Raw genomic sequence first — 16771 nt, 5'->3', positions numbered from 1 at the left:
GAATTATGATGATCACCTGCAATATTTTAAAACATGACTTTACAAGTTAGAGCCCAGCTTAAAAGGGAAAAAAGGTATTTTGAGTCTTACATCTAAGGCATTGATAGTGGCAGGGTTTTACAGTGTGAGCTGTACAATCAGTGAACAAAAGCCCCAGATATTTCTGCTAATCAAAGCCTGCCTTTTGAATCAGTGATTGGGTTGTTCCTCTTGTTGCAATCACTGACCAGCACAAGCTGAATTACAGTGTTCTTTATTAACTGGCACGGCTTGCTCCACCTTAATTAGTGCAGACCAGTGGAGTCGAGGTGAATGAGGTGAACATTAGATGCAATTTTATCATTGATGTTGAAGAGGCAACCAGACCTCACCTTTTCTCTCTGTAAGTACATGCCTTCCTTTTGTGAGATGATCAATAACACTTCCACTGGAGGAGGTGGGCAAAGCACCTTTCAGAACTGATAATTGTGCAGGATCCAAATCTTTTCTAATAAAATCTTTCAAAACCTTTACAAAATTTCTACTGAAGGCCAGCTTTCCTAGGAGACCTATAATTATTGAGAGCAAGAGAGAAGAGATGAGAGTTATCAACCTGTTTCACATAAATAGAACAAATTCAAACAAGGGACCTGAAAGACAGGGATATGGACAATCAAATAAGAGTGGAAAATAAATAAATAATAATAATAATAAAAGAACAAGGATCAATATCTCTAAGAAAAAAAAAGATCATTTAATTTTATACAAACCATAAAGCATGCACACATTCTGTGATTTCCCAGAGGTCTTCTCTTCTGGCTGATTCTATTTTCTTGTAAAACCCACACACTGCATTCACAACTCCTATCTTAGCAGTACAAAATGTGCATTCAGAATGCAGGACATCCCAAGAGACTGATTCCCTTGATGCTGCTCTTCATCTTCTTTTTCATGTTTCAAAGTCAAATATTTATCATTTGACATCTTCTCTGTTTTGCTTTGATCCTTCTCATTGCCCTCACTCTGGAAAATCTGGACAGCAGAGGCACCATCGGTGTCAATGACCGGGAAGATGCAGGAAGACGTTCAGCTTAAGATAGCAGATAGGAAGATGGCTCCAAGACAGCTATTTTCCCCAGACTGTGAGGACCAAAAGTGAACTTAAAAATCCAGTGATATCCCTCTGTCCTCCCACAGAAAAACCCACACAGGCTCCCCAGGCAGCTCTGCCTGCATCTGCTGCCTGCAGCAGGGAGGTTCATTGCAGGGATGGATAGGGGCGATGCTCCTCTGGCAGCACCCCTGCCCTGTGTGTGGCATCCCTTGATGATTTTTCAGCCAGAGATGTATCCCCCTGGCCCCAAGGTCCTCCAGTCCCTTTGGACATCAGCTCTGGTTTCTTTTCACACATGCTTGCCTGTGGAGGCTCAGCTTTTCATCTCTTCCACTTAGTGCAAAGGTGAGAGGACACCAGTCAAAAAGAAAAGGATGAAAAACAAACCAAAGAGGGGGGGAAATACCCACTTAGCAATAACTGAAAATTTCCTCAGATGTCCATACACGAGCCAGATTCTCTGAGGTACCCTCAGTGATAGCAGTGAGGACAGGAGGTGGGGAAAAAAGGAAAAGAAAAAAAATCTTTTCACTGAAACTCACTTGAAAGAAGCAAGGGAACATGGGTTTGAGCCAGGCTGTAACTCAGCTCCCATGATTGCTGCTGTGTTGGGCAGTGCTTATCATCTTGTGTCGTTCAGGGAGCTTTCAGGTGATTGCTCTAAAAATACCTTATCTGCAATGGTTAAAAATAATTTCCTCCTTTCTATTTATTGACTTCCCTCTTTACCTTTATGACCTCCCATTTCCAAACATCTCCCAAGTACTTAAAAATAACTATTTGTCTTTCTTCCTTCCCAGTCTAATTTGAATAGTTTATATAGCACTGTTTAATTGGGTGCATACAGAAAATGAAGACCTGAAAGAGGATTTTTGCATTTGCTGTTTAGCGTGACACTCAGTCTGATCTCTCAGGAATGAACAACACTGTCTCTGAACAGGTTTTGGGTGATTCAGATATGACCTGTTTTCTTTTGAGCTACTGTTTTGTGGTCCTGGTGGTCCGCAGGCTGAGGCAGAAGCACGCTCAGGGAAAGAGAGGCATTTCAGATTGAGGCGAAACAGCATACAGAGCAGCAAACCACAATAACTTGCTTTGTACCTGGATTAACAGCTGTGTCTTATTCCATTTATAGTCTTTCCTTGCTGCACCTTCTCTTGCTGTACGCACGAGCTGGTACCACAAGGCGCTTGGACAGTGGAGCTGGCCCAGTGTCTTCTTGGCCATTGTGTAATTGTTGTCTCTCATGGTTTGAAGTGGGTGTTTATTTCTTCATTTTTTATCTTCTGACAGCAAGAGGAAGCAATCTTGAACTCATCAAAGAGGATGAACTCTGTAACACTGCCACTTCAGGATGAGTTGTCTCTTTAAGGCACCAGATAGTTTCTTTAAACATTAACTTAGGTAAGGGAGAAGGCTGTGCTTGTGAGAGTCCGTGGGTGTAGGCACGGCAGGGTGGGCTGTGCAGGTTGTCTGTCCTGGTTTGATTTGGAAGGGCAATTTAAAATTACATTGTTCATCCTTTGCTAGAGACGGGGTATTATTTAGCAAGCGATAGTATCAAACGCAGGGGAAAAAAAGTCCAGGAGAATGGATACAGATGCACTTCATTTAATTTAGTACTTTCATGCTCCTCACTTCGTGATTGGGGACGCAGAGAACAGCAGCCACTTTGTGCTGCAAGCACAGCTTTTTATAAGGACTTTGCAGTAGCTTCTGCCCTATTAACACTTGCTGTATTCTACTCCCAGGCTTAATTATTCATCTTATACCCAAAAGTGCAGCAATGATTAAACTGAAGAGCAGTTAGGCATTTTCAAATGGAAGCGATGCAGCAGCACTGAAGAGATGCGTATTTCAAGGGTACAGGTTTGTCCCTCTCCCCCTGCCCAGATCTCCTCTCCGCTAAGCATTGCCTCTGTGTTCCTCCACTGCTCAATCTTTAAAACACCTCTCTTTGTTTCCCTCTCTCTCCCCTCTCACAATTACATTTTTTGCCTCTCTCATGTCATTACCTTTCCCCTCTGTTGATTTGCCTCTGCAGCTGTATTTTCTCTGTTGCTCTCTCTGCAGGCTTGGATGAAAGCCCATTGAAGACAACTGAAATTTTCTTACTGACTGTTGGAAGGCACTGTTGAAAGGAGGAAACATTAAGGATAACAAAACTTAACTGCAGCTTTCTGTCTGTGCATTGGGGATGGGTCAAGTGACTTCTCTTTATGTTTCCAACAGGCTTTAGTTTCTCTGACTCCATGTAACTTGAGCAAACCATTTAAGCACCATTTCTGAAGGGCAAAGATGTGCAGATCCCAGGAGAAAGAACAAAATGGTCCTTTGAAGGGGCCATCTACTGAGAAGTAAGCCTTCTCACCTCACTCTGAGTTTTGAAAATAACTTCAGATGAATGCAGGTAACAGTGAAGATGGCTAATTTCTGCCACCAAAAAGTTAGGTTTTCAGTTGACACTAGTCATTTAAGCCATAGAAAGAGAGACTGTTACCTTTGGAGGATGAGTCATCCCACCCACTTTAGACACTGTACATAGGAAGAAGTGACTCATCCTCTGGAGATGTCTCCCTTTCTCTTCACAGCCTGTAGAGGAAGGCTAAATCACTGGCTTAGACATCTAAACTTTTACATGGGTAAAGCTGGGTAAAATTAATCCTCGCTTTGCTGAAGAAGACGCAGATGCTGCCATGCTTCACAGCAAAGCACTGCGATGGACACCACACCGCTGTGCTCTGTGACCCTGTGAGCGGAGCTGCAGCAAGCGGAGCCACAGCATGTGCCACCTGCCCTGGCCGAAAGAGATCTGAAGCAATTGTTGCCCATCAGTGTGCCAGCTCAGGCGCAAGCTGTGGCCTCAGCTGAATTCTCCTGGGACACAGCAGGAATTCTTTCTGTGTTTCCTGCTACTAAGTAGTGGGTGAACACTGGGTGAGCCCTACTTGATTTCAAAAACTTCTTCCCTCTCCTTTGGCACCCCGCTTGGACATTGCACCCTGTGGGCTGTGGTGCCTTCTTTCCACTGAACTTCTCACCCTCAGCCCCCCGATTCTGATTTGATATCTCTAACAGGCTTGGCTTACTGTCCCTGGGACTACTAGGGCATCCCAAGATCCTGGGCAGGTGGGAACTGTGTCGAAGACCTGGTTTCATTTTCCAAATGCACTCCAGCCAGGCTAGCCAGGGCTGGGCTCGCTGTCTCACAGCAGAGGTACCAGTCCAGCACTTCATTATTGGAGTGCAGCCAGTTCTCTGGTGAGAGAGCATGAGAGCACCGTTCAGATTTTTCACTTCCAGAAAACCACATGATGGGAGAGAAGTTAGGACTTGTTCTCTCTTGCTCATAGTTTCTCCCTTGCATTTTTGTTGGGGGCTGCATCGGTACACTCATTTATAAAACTGACCTGAAGACAAATGCGCACAAGCTTTTCTTGCCTTCCCACTGCTATCTTGGAGGCAAGGCTCCAGTTTTTAACCATATGACACAGCAAGATAAGCTTTACAATGAAAAGCAAACAAAGCAAGGCCAGCCCCGGGCCTCCAAGCCATGATCTCCTTTGTTCAACATTTTCCCGGGAGGTTGTTGGAGATACCTGTGAATAAGGCTGAATGCAGAGATTCAACTTTGCTGAAGCAAAGAGCACAGCATTCTGGGTTATTAAACCATTTGTCTTACAGCCCAGAGGAGAAGGAGTTTGCTACAGAAAGTCACAAACGGACTGAGTTTGCTCGTCTCAAGCCTGCTTCTCTCCATTTTGCTGCACCGACAGCTTGGCACCGTTGTAGCATGAGCACCAACTTCTGGCGAGAGGAGAGCAGAGACTGAGAAATGCAAAAAAAGGATGTGTCAGTAAAGCTATTTTTGAAACTGTCTCTGGCTCTTGTCTGCATTATCTTCAGATCTCCCCTCAACAGTATTTTTTTGCTGTTCATGATAGGTTGAGGGTGTTTTTTTTCAACATAGCGTTATAAGAAGAGTTAATACTGTCAAAAAAACTCACTCTTAGAGTAAACTATATTCTCCATGGCATGGTAATACAATATGCTGTTAAATTCTTTCACTCAGGAGGGAATAAAGGATATTTGAGCATAAATGCATTATCCACAATCCACAATAGCACAGCCTATCCCCCTGTGGATAATGCTATTAGTGCTACATTTCAAATTAAAAAGCATATGCTCTTCTTCTTTCAAAAACAAGGGAGTGCTGCCCACTTCCTTCACTTGACTAAAAACAAAAGCTTTTAAAGTGATAAAACAGCATTCATTTGATAAAAACAACCATCTGCATCCGATTTAGCTAAGTGTTCACATTTAAAGACAAATTGCTGGTTGGGGAAAAATTAAATACAAGTGTGAAGGTTGACTAGATTCGACCACAAATTGGTATCTACTATCCCCATCAGTACTAACCCTAATAATGACACTAAATCCTGACCTTAAGTAGCAAGTCTTGATTGAGGGCTCTTTAAATCATTTTACTCACAACCCCTCAAATAAACACGTTCTCAAACGCACCCTCCCTCTTCTCAACCTATTAGTCTGTATTAGTGTAAGTGGGTTGCTTATTAAGTTTTTTATATCTTCAGAATAATTTGGAAAGACACCAAGGCCTTAATGTACCAGATTTTCATAACGCAATGCGATATTAACAAGCATCAAACTCCATCAATGATCTGTGCAGCAGGCATCCTTAAAGTATGTAATTAAGATAACACAAGATAACATCAGCCACAAAAAAGAAAGTGGAGGAGGGAACACATGCAGCTTTCTGAGACCATCCCTTTGAGGTCAGAACATGGCAGCAACACGGGAACACTAAAATGCTCTTCTGGTAGTGCGCTGAACTGGGATGAACAGTGTGTTGCACGGATCAATCTCAGAACAACAGCAACTAGCACAGCCAGAACGGAAGATGAAGAATCAAATGTACAAATGTCCTTTTAGAAATGGCTATTCAGACTCTTATGGAAAAGTGCTCCAGTGTTATATAAACTTTCCTTGGTTTTTAAATCGATGAGGAACATAGTAAAGGCAACAATACCCACCTGTTAGGGAGCGATTTTCATCAGTAAATCTTACAGCTTTTGCAAAAAGGGTCAGTATTTTGAATTCCATGCAAGTTATCTCCATCACTTCAGTGCCTGTGCCACTTTTCTGGGCACCCCACAAAGGTGGATGTGTCCATGGGGGTATGTGCGCTGGGGGGCAGGAGAGGTGATAACAAAACACAATTAGTGAAACCAAAATCATCACTATTAGCACTTTGCACTTTCAAGAACCACCCAGAGTTCCCCATCTGCTGGGCTATTTCTGCTCTGTTTAGGAACAGTGAAGTCGTGGGAAAAGTACTTACCAGCAGGTTCCATGAGCTTTGAGGACTGTCTAGGGCTGTGCACACCTCCGAACCTCAGTTCACTGGTACATGGCTTGGTATTTTCATGCTGGAAAGTGTGGTTGCAGATTTGCCTGCCGTGCCTTTTCCTAGCATAGTAGAATACATCCTCACACAACTGAATATGTATATTTAGCTGTTATGAAATAAAAATTAAAAATCCTGGCATAATGAGGTAACAAGTTTATTTCCCACCAGAAGGTTCGGTCCATTCGGGCAAAACTTTCTGTATTCCCAGACAGTAATAGACAAGCCCAAATATATATTTTAAATAACATCAGAAAGGAGAGATTACAAAGCATATTTCAGACATCCAGGCTTATAAACCCCGCCTTTCCCTATTCACAACCCCCAGGCTCAGGCAGAAAAGTAAACCAATTTGTCACTGCTGCTGCCTAATGTCAGGATAAAAGTGTGTGCTATTCCCATCCCTTTGCCAGAGGTCACTGGATGCAGCATCTCAAAGATTTCTGAAGGAAAACAAATGAGCGCAAACATAATAAATTGCAAGTAAGAATCCCTGTCGTGACTAGTAGGAAGGCAGGGGGGATGATATCTTTTGGGGGGAGCAGGAGAAAAAAAGATGTGCACGGTTCATCCAGCACAAGACTACTTTAATCACTTTGCAAGGGGATGGCTGGTTTCAAGGACAAACGGATAATACATGTTTCGCTAGGGCCGATAGCGAGATAGTGAGTATCTTTGAATGTACTGATACAGCAATTAAGCAAACTAGTGTCCTTGGGCAGCTGCTGAGGTTTCTTAAAAGCGGAGTTTTAGACAGCACTTCAAGTCTTCCCTCAGTAACAGTGGGGATGCACAGAAAACGTGCTGTGGTGCATGCTGGCAGGAGCAGAACATGGCTGGGGCATCATTCCCTCCTCCATGGCGATGTCTGGGGCCACAGAGTACTGACCTGGCACGTTCCCTATTCTAGCCTGCCCTTCCATGGGGGTGGATGGAGGCATATCTTGATGTTATTCCCATGTCAAATGTAGGGCGGCTTCTTGGCAATATGGGGCGGTAAGAGAAACCACAAACTTTTGTACCCTTGAGCTGTTGCCAGTAGGATCAATTAATCAAAAAAACCCTGCAACTGGACTTGCTTTCCTGTGCAGCTTGGACAAATTTATTTGATGGGATTATAAAGCTAGATCCTTCTTTTGGTATCCTCACATATATAAGGATGTCAGTTTACACTAGCAGTGCATGCACGGCAGATCCTGAAAGACCCCTAGAGAAACAACAGCACAAACAGATGCCATTTTGGCTGACCACAGAAACTAGGAAAAAAGCCCTACAAATCTGGAAGTCTTACAAAGCTTAACAGCTAGATCTACCAACCCAGTGTCAGTCTCCAGTCAGGAATGGACTGGGTTCACACTGAGGCATCTGTTGTCTGATGAGCAGTGGGCTGCCAGGGTTCCATAAAAGAGTGAAACAAACCCTCGGTTCCCACCTCCCTCCCCAACTCCGACATGTCTGGCTGGGACATCCACACCGGGTCACTCTCCATGCACAGGGTCACCTGGGGAAGTTGCATTATGCTTGTGCACTGCAATGATTAACTTCTAGCCATGGGTTTATTCAGCTAATTTTGCTTTAGAAATTCTTTCTAATTTATTAGACTCATTTTGCCCTCCTACAGCTGAGATAATTAATTCTTTGGATTTATTTGCCGAATATTTTTTCCTGGAATTATTTTTTTGTGCCATCACTTACCTGAACTGTAAGCTTCTGCAGGTTGTCCTTTTTCGTCTGTTTGTAGTCCATCTAGCGTTTTGACTGGGGGCACACTGTCCCTCTGTGAGACAGAGATATATATGTGTATTTAAAAAAACAGACAGGACATTGATAGTACTCTGTATCCCATGTTCACGTTGTGCTGGTTAGTTCTGACACAACTCAGAGTCCACATGCTGTGTATCGCTCCCCCTGATTTCACACACATTTCTCTATCAAAGCATGTTGTTAGGACTAAAGCTTAGAAACAAAGTTGAGCTCCTACTAATACTCCCCAGTGGTCATTCCAAAGCATAGGAAAAGGAGGTTCAGCCACTGAGCAAATAAAAGCTGTATTAATTAAGCTGTTATTTCTGGAAGGTGTTTTGAGGTATTTTCTCATTGTTATTTTGTTCCCTTTTGTGGAATGCCTGTGCCTCGTGACCCCACCTGACACTCTCACCACCATCCTTGCTCTTTCAAGGTATCTTTTATTGCCAGACAAAGAGAAAAATATATATTTGAATGTGGCCACCGATAGGCCGTTGCTATCATCTCTACAACAGAAAAAGGCATCGCAGAATAAAGACATCATTGGCATCATCAGGAAGCCAGGTGTAGGCAGAGAGGGCTGAGGTGTTATCACACATTACAAGGATTAAAGGTTGCCAGCCTTGACTTTGGCCACACTAGGGCAGATTCTCAGCTGGTGTAAACTGAAGTAGCTTCCATGAAAGGAATTGAACTATGCCCATTATATCCTGTGACTTCATTGCCGTCAAAGAGCACGTGATGGAAAGAGATCTCAAAGGTCGTTGCATCCAGTCCCCTGCTACCACAGGCAACCACACTACACAATCCCACTTGCAATCTGAGCAAGCTTCATCATAAAACTAGTCAGGCTGCTGCTTGCCACCCACTCCTGCTGAAGGCTGTTCCAGAGCTTCCCTCCTCTGCTGGCTGCAAACCTCCTTCCAGCTTTCAAACAGAATTTGTTAAATGGATTCCATTCTGGCTTGCTTTCTGAATGCACAATTTGAAGGCAGCTGCGGATGGAAGCAGAGGCTAGCAGGGCCTCTTTGTATTTCATTTGTTCCACAAGCCTGGGAAAACATTCCACAGATGCAGGAAGCTCACTGCATGGACGAAAGGTAGGGCTCAGCTTTTCCTCCTCGTTGTGCGTGGCATGTAGGCAATGTGACTGAAGCTACGGAGCCTTCTGCAATTCAATTTCAGTCTTTTCTTCAAAGATCACCATCTAGCAAGCAGAGCTATATCCTTATGGTGAGGCTTACCCCAGGACAACTAATAGCAAGGAGACAATATCTGTACCAGTTGCTTTTCCAAAATCCCAGGTCAACCACCAGAAATCTACAGGCAGTTCACTCCCAAGGGCTGCCTAGGATCACCAGGCCAAACTCAAACAGAATTAAATCCTGCAAGCTCCACAGTGAGCAGAAAGATGGGTTGCTTCTGCCCCCTGGCCCCTGGATGTGATGTTATGACAGCTTAACATGGAGAGTAAATTATACTTTAGCCATTCAGGTTCATCTAACTATGATACTTCATGTTGGGTGCACCACAGTTTTGACCAGCTGGGGGCTAGGGGCAACACTAGTGCTGTCATGAGGATGGCTGCATCCATAGCAAACTGGCAATGTGGGTCTGTACTGCTCAGTCTCACCCCGCACCTTCCAGTAGTGGCAGGGAAAAAGTCCTCTTAGTTTTAGCACAAACTGATGGTGGGCTACAGCCTGCTCCATCAAGGCATGTCCTGGGCTTGGGGCCTCCTGAGAACACTCTGGTTATGTTTAGTCAAGGCTTCAAAGCTTGGTATACACATTATTTTTCTTTCTGCACAGAAACAAAACATTTTTGCCTAGCATTTTCACCTTGAGGAATATGAAAAATATCAAAGGAAATATGCTTTATGAAAAAAAAAATATAATCAGCTCAACAAAAAAGATTTCTCAAGAGGGATGTGATCAGATGAAGGGAGAATTCACTTCTGGACTTCCATTTGTCTGCAAGTAATATACCATTGTTTTGGCTGGGTTTTTTAAGGCTAAAATGACAGTGATTAAGAGATTCATTTAGTAAGCTTCTGTTCTTTCCTTCCAGGCACACTCTCCCTGGAGGAGTTAAATTGGAACTCCAAAGAGGCTTCTGACAGTGGGGAGCTCAGACGAGTCATGGGGAGCATATTTCAGCGGGTTTTGAGGGTGGCAGGTAGTGATTTTGAGTGAGGAATGGGAAGGCCGTAGTCTCTGCTCAGCCCTAGCTGGCTTCCAGCTCTCAACGCCCAGGAACGGCCCTGATCCTGCTAAAAGACAGTGAAACAGGTTGATGTACTTTCCTCAGAAGCTTCCTAAAAGAGTGTTGCCTCAGTGACACAGTAATAATTGCCGAATTTAGGTAAAAATTTGTAAAGATTCTCCCTTCCTGCTGTCTCATCAACTACATTTTTGTTTTATTTGTGGTACTCACAATGCCTGTAACATAAAAATGGCTACTGCAAGCTAGTACGTGAAAACTTAAGGCATTGTTTTCATAGAGATTGATCCTGTGAGGTACTGGGCATGCTGACCCCCGTTCTGTGTGGTACTTAAGTATCTGTTCAGCTTTGAACATACTGTGAAGCGCTTTGCCTTGAGGACGCGGAGGTGGATCAGGAGTCTGCAGGGATGGATCCCATGGCTGTGGCTGGTAGGACCCAGAGCTGAACACTGGGTGTTACTGGCGGTGTGGAAAGCCCAAGAGGACCTCATGCACACTCAGAGCAGTTTCCTGGCTTGCCCTGGAATAGAGGAACCCACCCTTGGAAGAAATGCACCTTTTTGGTAGGGACCGCTCTCTTCTTGTTGCAGTGTCCTCTTGCCAGGCCACCATTAATAGGGACAGCCCAAAAGGTTGATACTCACATATGGAGCGAGAAAAGCCTCTAAAACACAGACACAGAATGCTTATCCTCAAACTAGACCCAGCAGCTCCAGGAGGATTAAGTACAAACTCTCTTTGCTATACTTTTCCTTCTTTCTTTGTCTTCCTTAGAATCTTTTTTCAATTATTTTATTTCTTTTTGCCTTCTCTCTTTTCTCCTTCCCATAAACCTTTGCTCTTCCACCTCCATCTCCCACACTGCTCTTTTTATGTTAACACCAGCTTATCCCCCTACGATCCTCCTGCTACCCTGAGGAAACTCTTAATTTTTTCCATCCTGGTCTGCCATGGTAAGTCTCATTCTTCTGCTATTCTCTTACTTTCATTCTTTTTTCTGGAGTCCATTCCAGTCCTCCCCCCTCCTCCTTGCCTCACAACTTTTCTCTGTCTGGCTCCAAAGCTGTTCCACTCCTGGGCTCCAGGGGGGAGTTCAGCAGTAGCTGACACCAGGAGTTTGAGCCCTGGAGATAAGGAGATACTGCTTGGTTGTGCTCTTTGGGAGCTCTGAAAAGCTTGGCCAATTAACAAGGACATGGGAGCACACCTGCCGCTAACAGGCTTTTAAAACAGACTTCAGAAGCACAAAATGGGTCAATAAAAACAAGACATTAAGTTGATGTCAGAGGTTGTGTACATATGACAATAAATATCTTCACATGGTGGAATCCTTCCCTCTGTTGGAAGGCTCCTGGCTCTTGGCCAAGTAAACAGGCTCTGCAGCACATAGAAATGAGGCGACAGAGTCAGAGGAGGGTACAAGGAGCCGTTGTCAAAGGCAACAGAGACACCAGCTGCTTGTACCTTACTGGTAACCCTACCCAAGGTGTCCATCATGAAGCCAGGCAAAGAAGTAATAATATATTAGTATTCTTTTTTTTTTACTGTGTAGCAGTATTTTAGATTATAAAATAATGTCAGAGCAGGGGGTGTACATACTAACTTGCAATAAAAAGCAAAACTGCTGGAAGATTTTCCCTTATAGGCTTATTTTGTCAAGTATTGTTCCACATTTACTTTTTTCCCCTCTTAAACTAAGAAACAGATCCTCCCTCTGCATTGTGAGAAGCACCTTTTGAAGACAAGAAAGAAAGAATGGGAATAAAATAGTAAAACATAAAATAAACCCTGGAGCCCATGCTTCTACTCCCAAGCGAAAGGAGATTTCAAAGGGATGCATTTGTAATTTAGATTTCTGAACAGCAGTGAAGAGAAACCCCACTACTGACTTTCCTGCTGAAGACGCCGAGGCTGTGCTCCTCTTACCGATGGCAGTAAGATTTGGTAATAAGCTTGAGAACAATGACCCAAACCCCATCAGCGATTTAGCCGAATGAATCCTGCAAGTCACTCACATGACTCCGATCAGGGCTTTATCAGCTTGACTTCCCCCCACATCTCCTCACATTGCCTGGGGATGCCAAATCCTGCTACCCTGAGGAAACTGCCTTATGTTGCCACCATCATATACTAAAAGGGACCTGTGGCTGTGGCAGACACTTGGATGTTGTTACTACTTCTTGTCCAGCACAGTGGAAAGGGGAACAGCAGAGCCTGAGGGGCCACCTGGAGCAGACCCAGGTCTCAGAGGATGGTTGTTGCCAGGAGAGAAGTGGTTTGAGCAGGTCTCAGGGGCACAGCCTAGCTGTGGCACTGAGGTGGCTGTACCATTGCATATTGACAAAGGAATTGTATTTTTTCCTTCTTTAACCCTCTCCAGGTGTAGATGACATTTGCTACATCACATCCTCACAAGACCGTGGTCTGAAGGTAATCTTATTACTTTCCAAGCTTAACTTCAGTGGAAACAGGAGGGGGTAATTTGGGCTAGCTTTAATTTTACAATAACTATCATTTATCTTCTCAGGTAGCGGTCTCCAGTGTCCACCTCCCACCTTTGTCACTGCCAAGGACCACTGGCCTTACTCTGTTCCAGCAAAAGCACTCAGTCAGCACAGCAAGGTGAACTGAATGCGCTGATTTTAATTTGGATGAGAAATGAATTGCAATAAGATCCCCACCACACCAGCAGCCCCCTATGGCTCAGAGATATTTGAGGGAGAGCAACACTGAAGAAGGGGAAAAAATAATAACAGGGTCCTTGCTGGGTGCTCCCCACCCCCTCACCCCGTGACTGTTTATTAAAGGTGAATTCCTGAGGGTGTTTGGAATCTGTCTCTGACTAACAGTGATAATAACATTGAAAGCTTTGTTGAGACCAGCATGAACTTCCACATTTCTGAATCTATATGAGTTTTTGAACTCCTGAGGGGTTAATATATCCAGGTGAGAGAGTGGACAACTAACCCGTATCTATCAACCACCTGGATCACCATGGCTGGAGCTACAGGAGATGTCGTGGATCATAGCACAACCCCTCTCATACTCCTTAGGCTCCTTCCAGCCTCATGTGAGGACCCACAGCCCCACTTCCAAGGTGGAAATAACAGCAGCAGAGCTGGGTGTGCTCTAGTATGGGAGTGCCCTCCTCCCAGCATCGCTGCCTTCAGGGCACAGGCCGGTGCCTCCCTTACCCTGCCCTTGCTACAGCACAGTGTCCAGCACGAAGCGGGCTGGAAAACCTGGGATCTCTGCAGTACCAGGAGGAGGGATTAGCCCACACCATCAGTCAGTGGCAAGTTTAAAGACACATCAGTAGAAACTGGGGACCATCAACAGTGGCTTCGTCTCACAAAAGCACACTCCTGTGGCTGTTTTCTTCTAAACCACTGGCCACCCTCATCCAAATCTTCTCTTAATGCTTACAAAGAACATTAAAAAGCAAAACCCCCAGAGTTTTTGCAATTTAATAGCAGAAAAATAGAAAAGCGCATCATGTGACCTATCACTAAAAAAACAGAAGATATTTACTCTTATCACAGTACCTGGGTTTTTGCTGACATATTTCTGTTCACTTGGCTTGAACTCCAGGTGGGCAGAAGCTCTGCTGACTTCCTTGTGAAGGTGAGGCACTGTCACAAGGCTTGTCATTTCTGCTTGTGCAGATACAGGCTGTAGCCAAAGTCTTCATTTAAATGCTTTAAAATCCCAGATGTTACATCTGAAATCACCTGTGTAAACATTTTCTGAGAGTGAGCTCCTCAGTCACATATACACCACTGCTTAATAAATGTAATCTCCCTTGAATTTGAGGGAGCAACAAAACATCAGAAGCTTTTCCCATTCTAGCTCTGGTAATTCCAAAAGTTTAAAAGGCAAACTTCCTCACATATGTACAATATGGAGAATCTAGATTTGGAGCAGTGAGAGCTAAAATTGTCTGTCTTTAGGATTCCCTGTAATTTGAAGAATATAAAGACCCTGAAAACATCCAAGCAGAAGAGACGCACACACACACACACCCCTTTTCATCAGCCTTTACAGTTTGAGATGAAAAGAAATTCTAAAATTGTTTCACAGCTCAATTTAAAAGCGCAAAGTTACATAACTAAAACCAGAATGAGAACTGGTGCCTGGGCACACAAAGACAAGAACCTCCTGGGTCTGATTTAGGTCACCTTTGAGACAAACGATCAAATAAATTCCTCCTGAACCTGGGACTGAAATCCTGAGAAGAACATAACCAAACCAGCTCATGCAGAAGCAGGACAGAAGGAGGGACCTTACCAGATGTTCCCAACACAAACCTTGTATAATTAACAGGTGCTGTAAATGAAGCAAAGCCAACATGACAGTCACAGCTGGATTGTCGTCTTTGCTGAGCTTTGTCTCCTTCTGACCAAGTGCAGACATCAGCATCCCTTCCCTTTTTGGGTGCCAGATGCATCTCTGACCCCCTCCCCCAGCCCAGCTCAGGTCAGGCCTGGCCTCTTTCCTACACTGACCAGCCTTTTGCAAAACAGACATCTCTGCCCGTTTGTGGTCACCTTTGCTGAGCCACCCTGGCACTAGCAGCCAAAGGCTTTTGCTGACCTTGGGTGACTGCTTCTCCTTTCCAATCCTGTTATTGCTCTCTTCTGGATTGCCTGCTGCTGCAGAGCTCCCTTAATGTCAGCTGAATAAATGGATTGGGTGGAAATGTGGGGAAATGAACTCACGGGCTATTATGATGGAAATAGTTCAGCTTCAGTCAACTTTACCATTAAGCCCATCGCAGAAGTGTGTGGTGTGTAGGGTGCCTCCTCACAGAGGGCTGAGAACTGGGAACTCTGCTTCCTAGTTCACCCAGTGGAAAGCAGGGTGAGTAGGAGATACAGGCTTTGACCTCCAGGTTCTCCTTTCTGGATGCATGGAGAGCATTAACAACCCTTCCAGTGGCCTCCACCTTCCTCCTACCCTTTCTCTGTACCCCTTCCTTTGTCCCAAAACCTTTCTACATCTCTTCATGTGCCAAGCAAAACCGATCACTCCGGAGTTCTTTCATCTCTCATCTACACAGATTCTGTTCCCTGACAAATTTCTCCTTTTTGTACAGGAACTTCAAACCATTCGTTGTATGAAACCCATCCAGCTTGGGGGTCTCCTTGCTCCAGTCTGCAGACATGCCAGTCTCAGGATGTGAATGGTCGGTTTCAACAACTTTATTCCTCCATCCCCACCTGCTGCTGTGGGGATAGTCACTGTAGTCCAGTGGCTCTGCCTCCTTTGTTGGAGCTGGTCATGCCTGACATGGTCTCTGGGCAGTGGAGGGATGCTATGTGTACCTGAATATGACCCCTAGCTGAGGATAAAGCTCCACAGAGACACACTGGATGCACAACCATGGAGAGGGAGAGGGAAAGCGTAAAACCAAAGTGAAAAACTGCATTTGGGATGACTGCAGAAATTGCTCAGAGGCTGCTAGCGATGGCAATAACTGAAGCTTAAGATCTTCAGTACAGCCCCCATCTGAGCTGATTCCTTATCATTTCCACGCTTTCCTGTTTCACCCTTGATCTACCCTATGAAGTCTGTGTGTGTCCCCTGAGTTGCCAGCCTGACAGCCCCTGATGACGGGTTGCTGATCCCATGAATCACAGAGCTCTTAAGCCCTTTCTCATCCCTTCCAAACACATCCCTTCATTTTGGATGATGCAGTGAGCTTCTTACATATCTCTCAGTTGCCTGGTTACCAGGTTAACACTGATGACAAGTGCTGGATGACAGTTTGTTTAACACTGCTTTCTCCATGGTCTGGGCTCCAGCCTTCTCTGCTCCTAACTTCCTGCAGTGTCAAGTCTTCAGATGCTCTTATTCAGAGTGTCTCTCCAGTACCCAGCCTTCTGCAACCTATGCTCGGTCTAGTCTATCCTGTAATCTCCAATGTCCTCTGATTGAATTACCTTGTCACATCTTCACAGACCAGCTTCCCGAGGATCCCTCAAAAAAAAAAAAAATACGATTTAATGTCTCCATTCTTAAGAAGGCTGTTGGAGGGAAGATCAATGCTTTTCCTCCCCCCCTGCACTACAAAGAAGGTATAGTCATATATCATTGACTCCCTACCTTCTGAGCTCTCAATCTTGAGGAGAGATATCTCTTTATATGTTCACATGTGACCCCATATAATAGGCTATAGTCTTGCTGTTACAACTGTATTATAAAGGAATAATATTAGTAACAAAGCACATAACTGGCAAAAATCTCCTTGCATCACTTATATGCAGATGATGCCCTTT

General features: G+C 44.5%; 1 long non-coding RNA gene across 1 annotated transcript; it reads right to left on the bottom strand.

The window, feature by feature from the left end:
• Positions 1-671: 671 nt before the first annotated feature.
• On the bottom strand, positions 672-16686 carry LOC130154572 (uncharacterized). The gene is made up of 7 exons (XR_008823785.1): positions 16599-16686; positions 16436-16472; positions 14039-14224; positions 8217-8298; positions 6456-6583; positions 6148-6300; positions 672-4921 (listed from the first exon to the last, which is right to left on the bottom strand). It is a non-coding gene; the product is annotated as an uncharacterized LOC130154572 (long non-coding RNA).
• Between the last annotated feature and the right edge of the window lie 85 nt (positions 16687-16771).

Source organism: Falco biarmicus, chromosome 9 (assembly GCF_023638135.1).
Source record: "Falco biarmicus isolate bFalBia1 chromosome 9, bFalBia1.pri, whole genome shotgun sequence".
Lineage (NCBI taxonomy): Eukaryota > Metazoa > Chordata > Aves > Falconiformes > Falconidae > Falco > Falco biarmicus.
The sequence above is the reverse complement of the archived record's forward strand: the minus strand, read 5'-3'. Positions and strand labels throughout refer to the sequence as shown.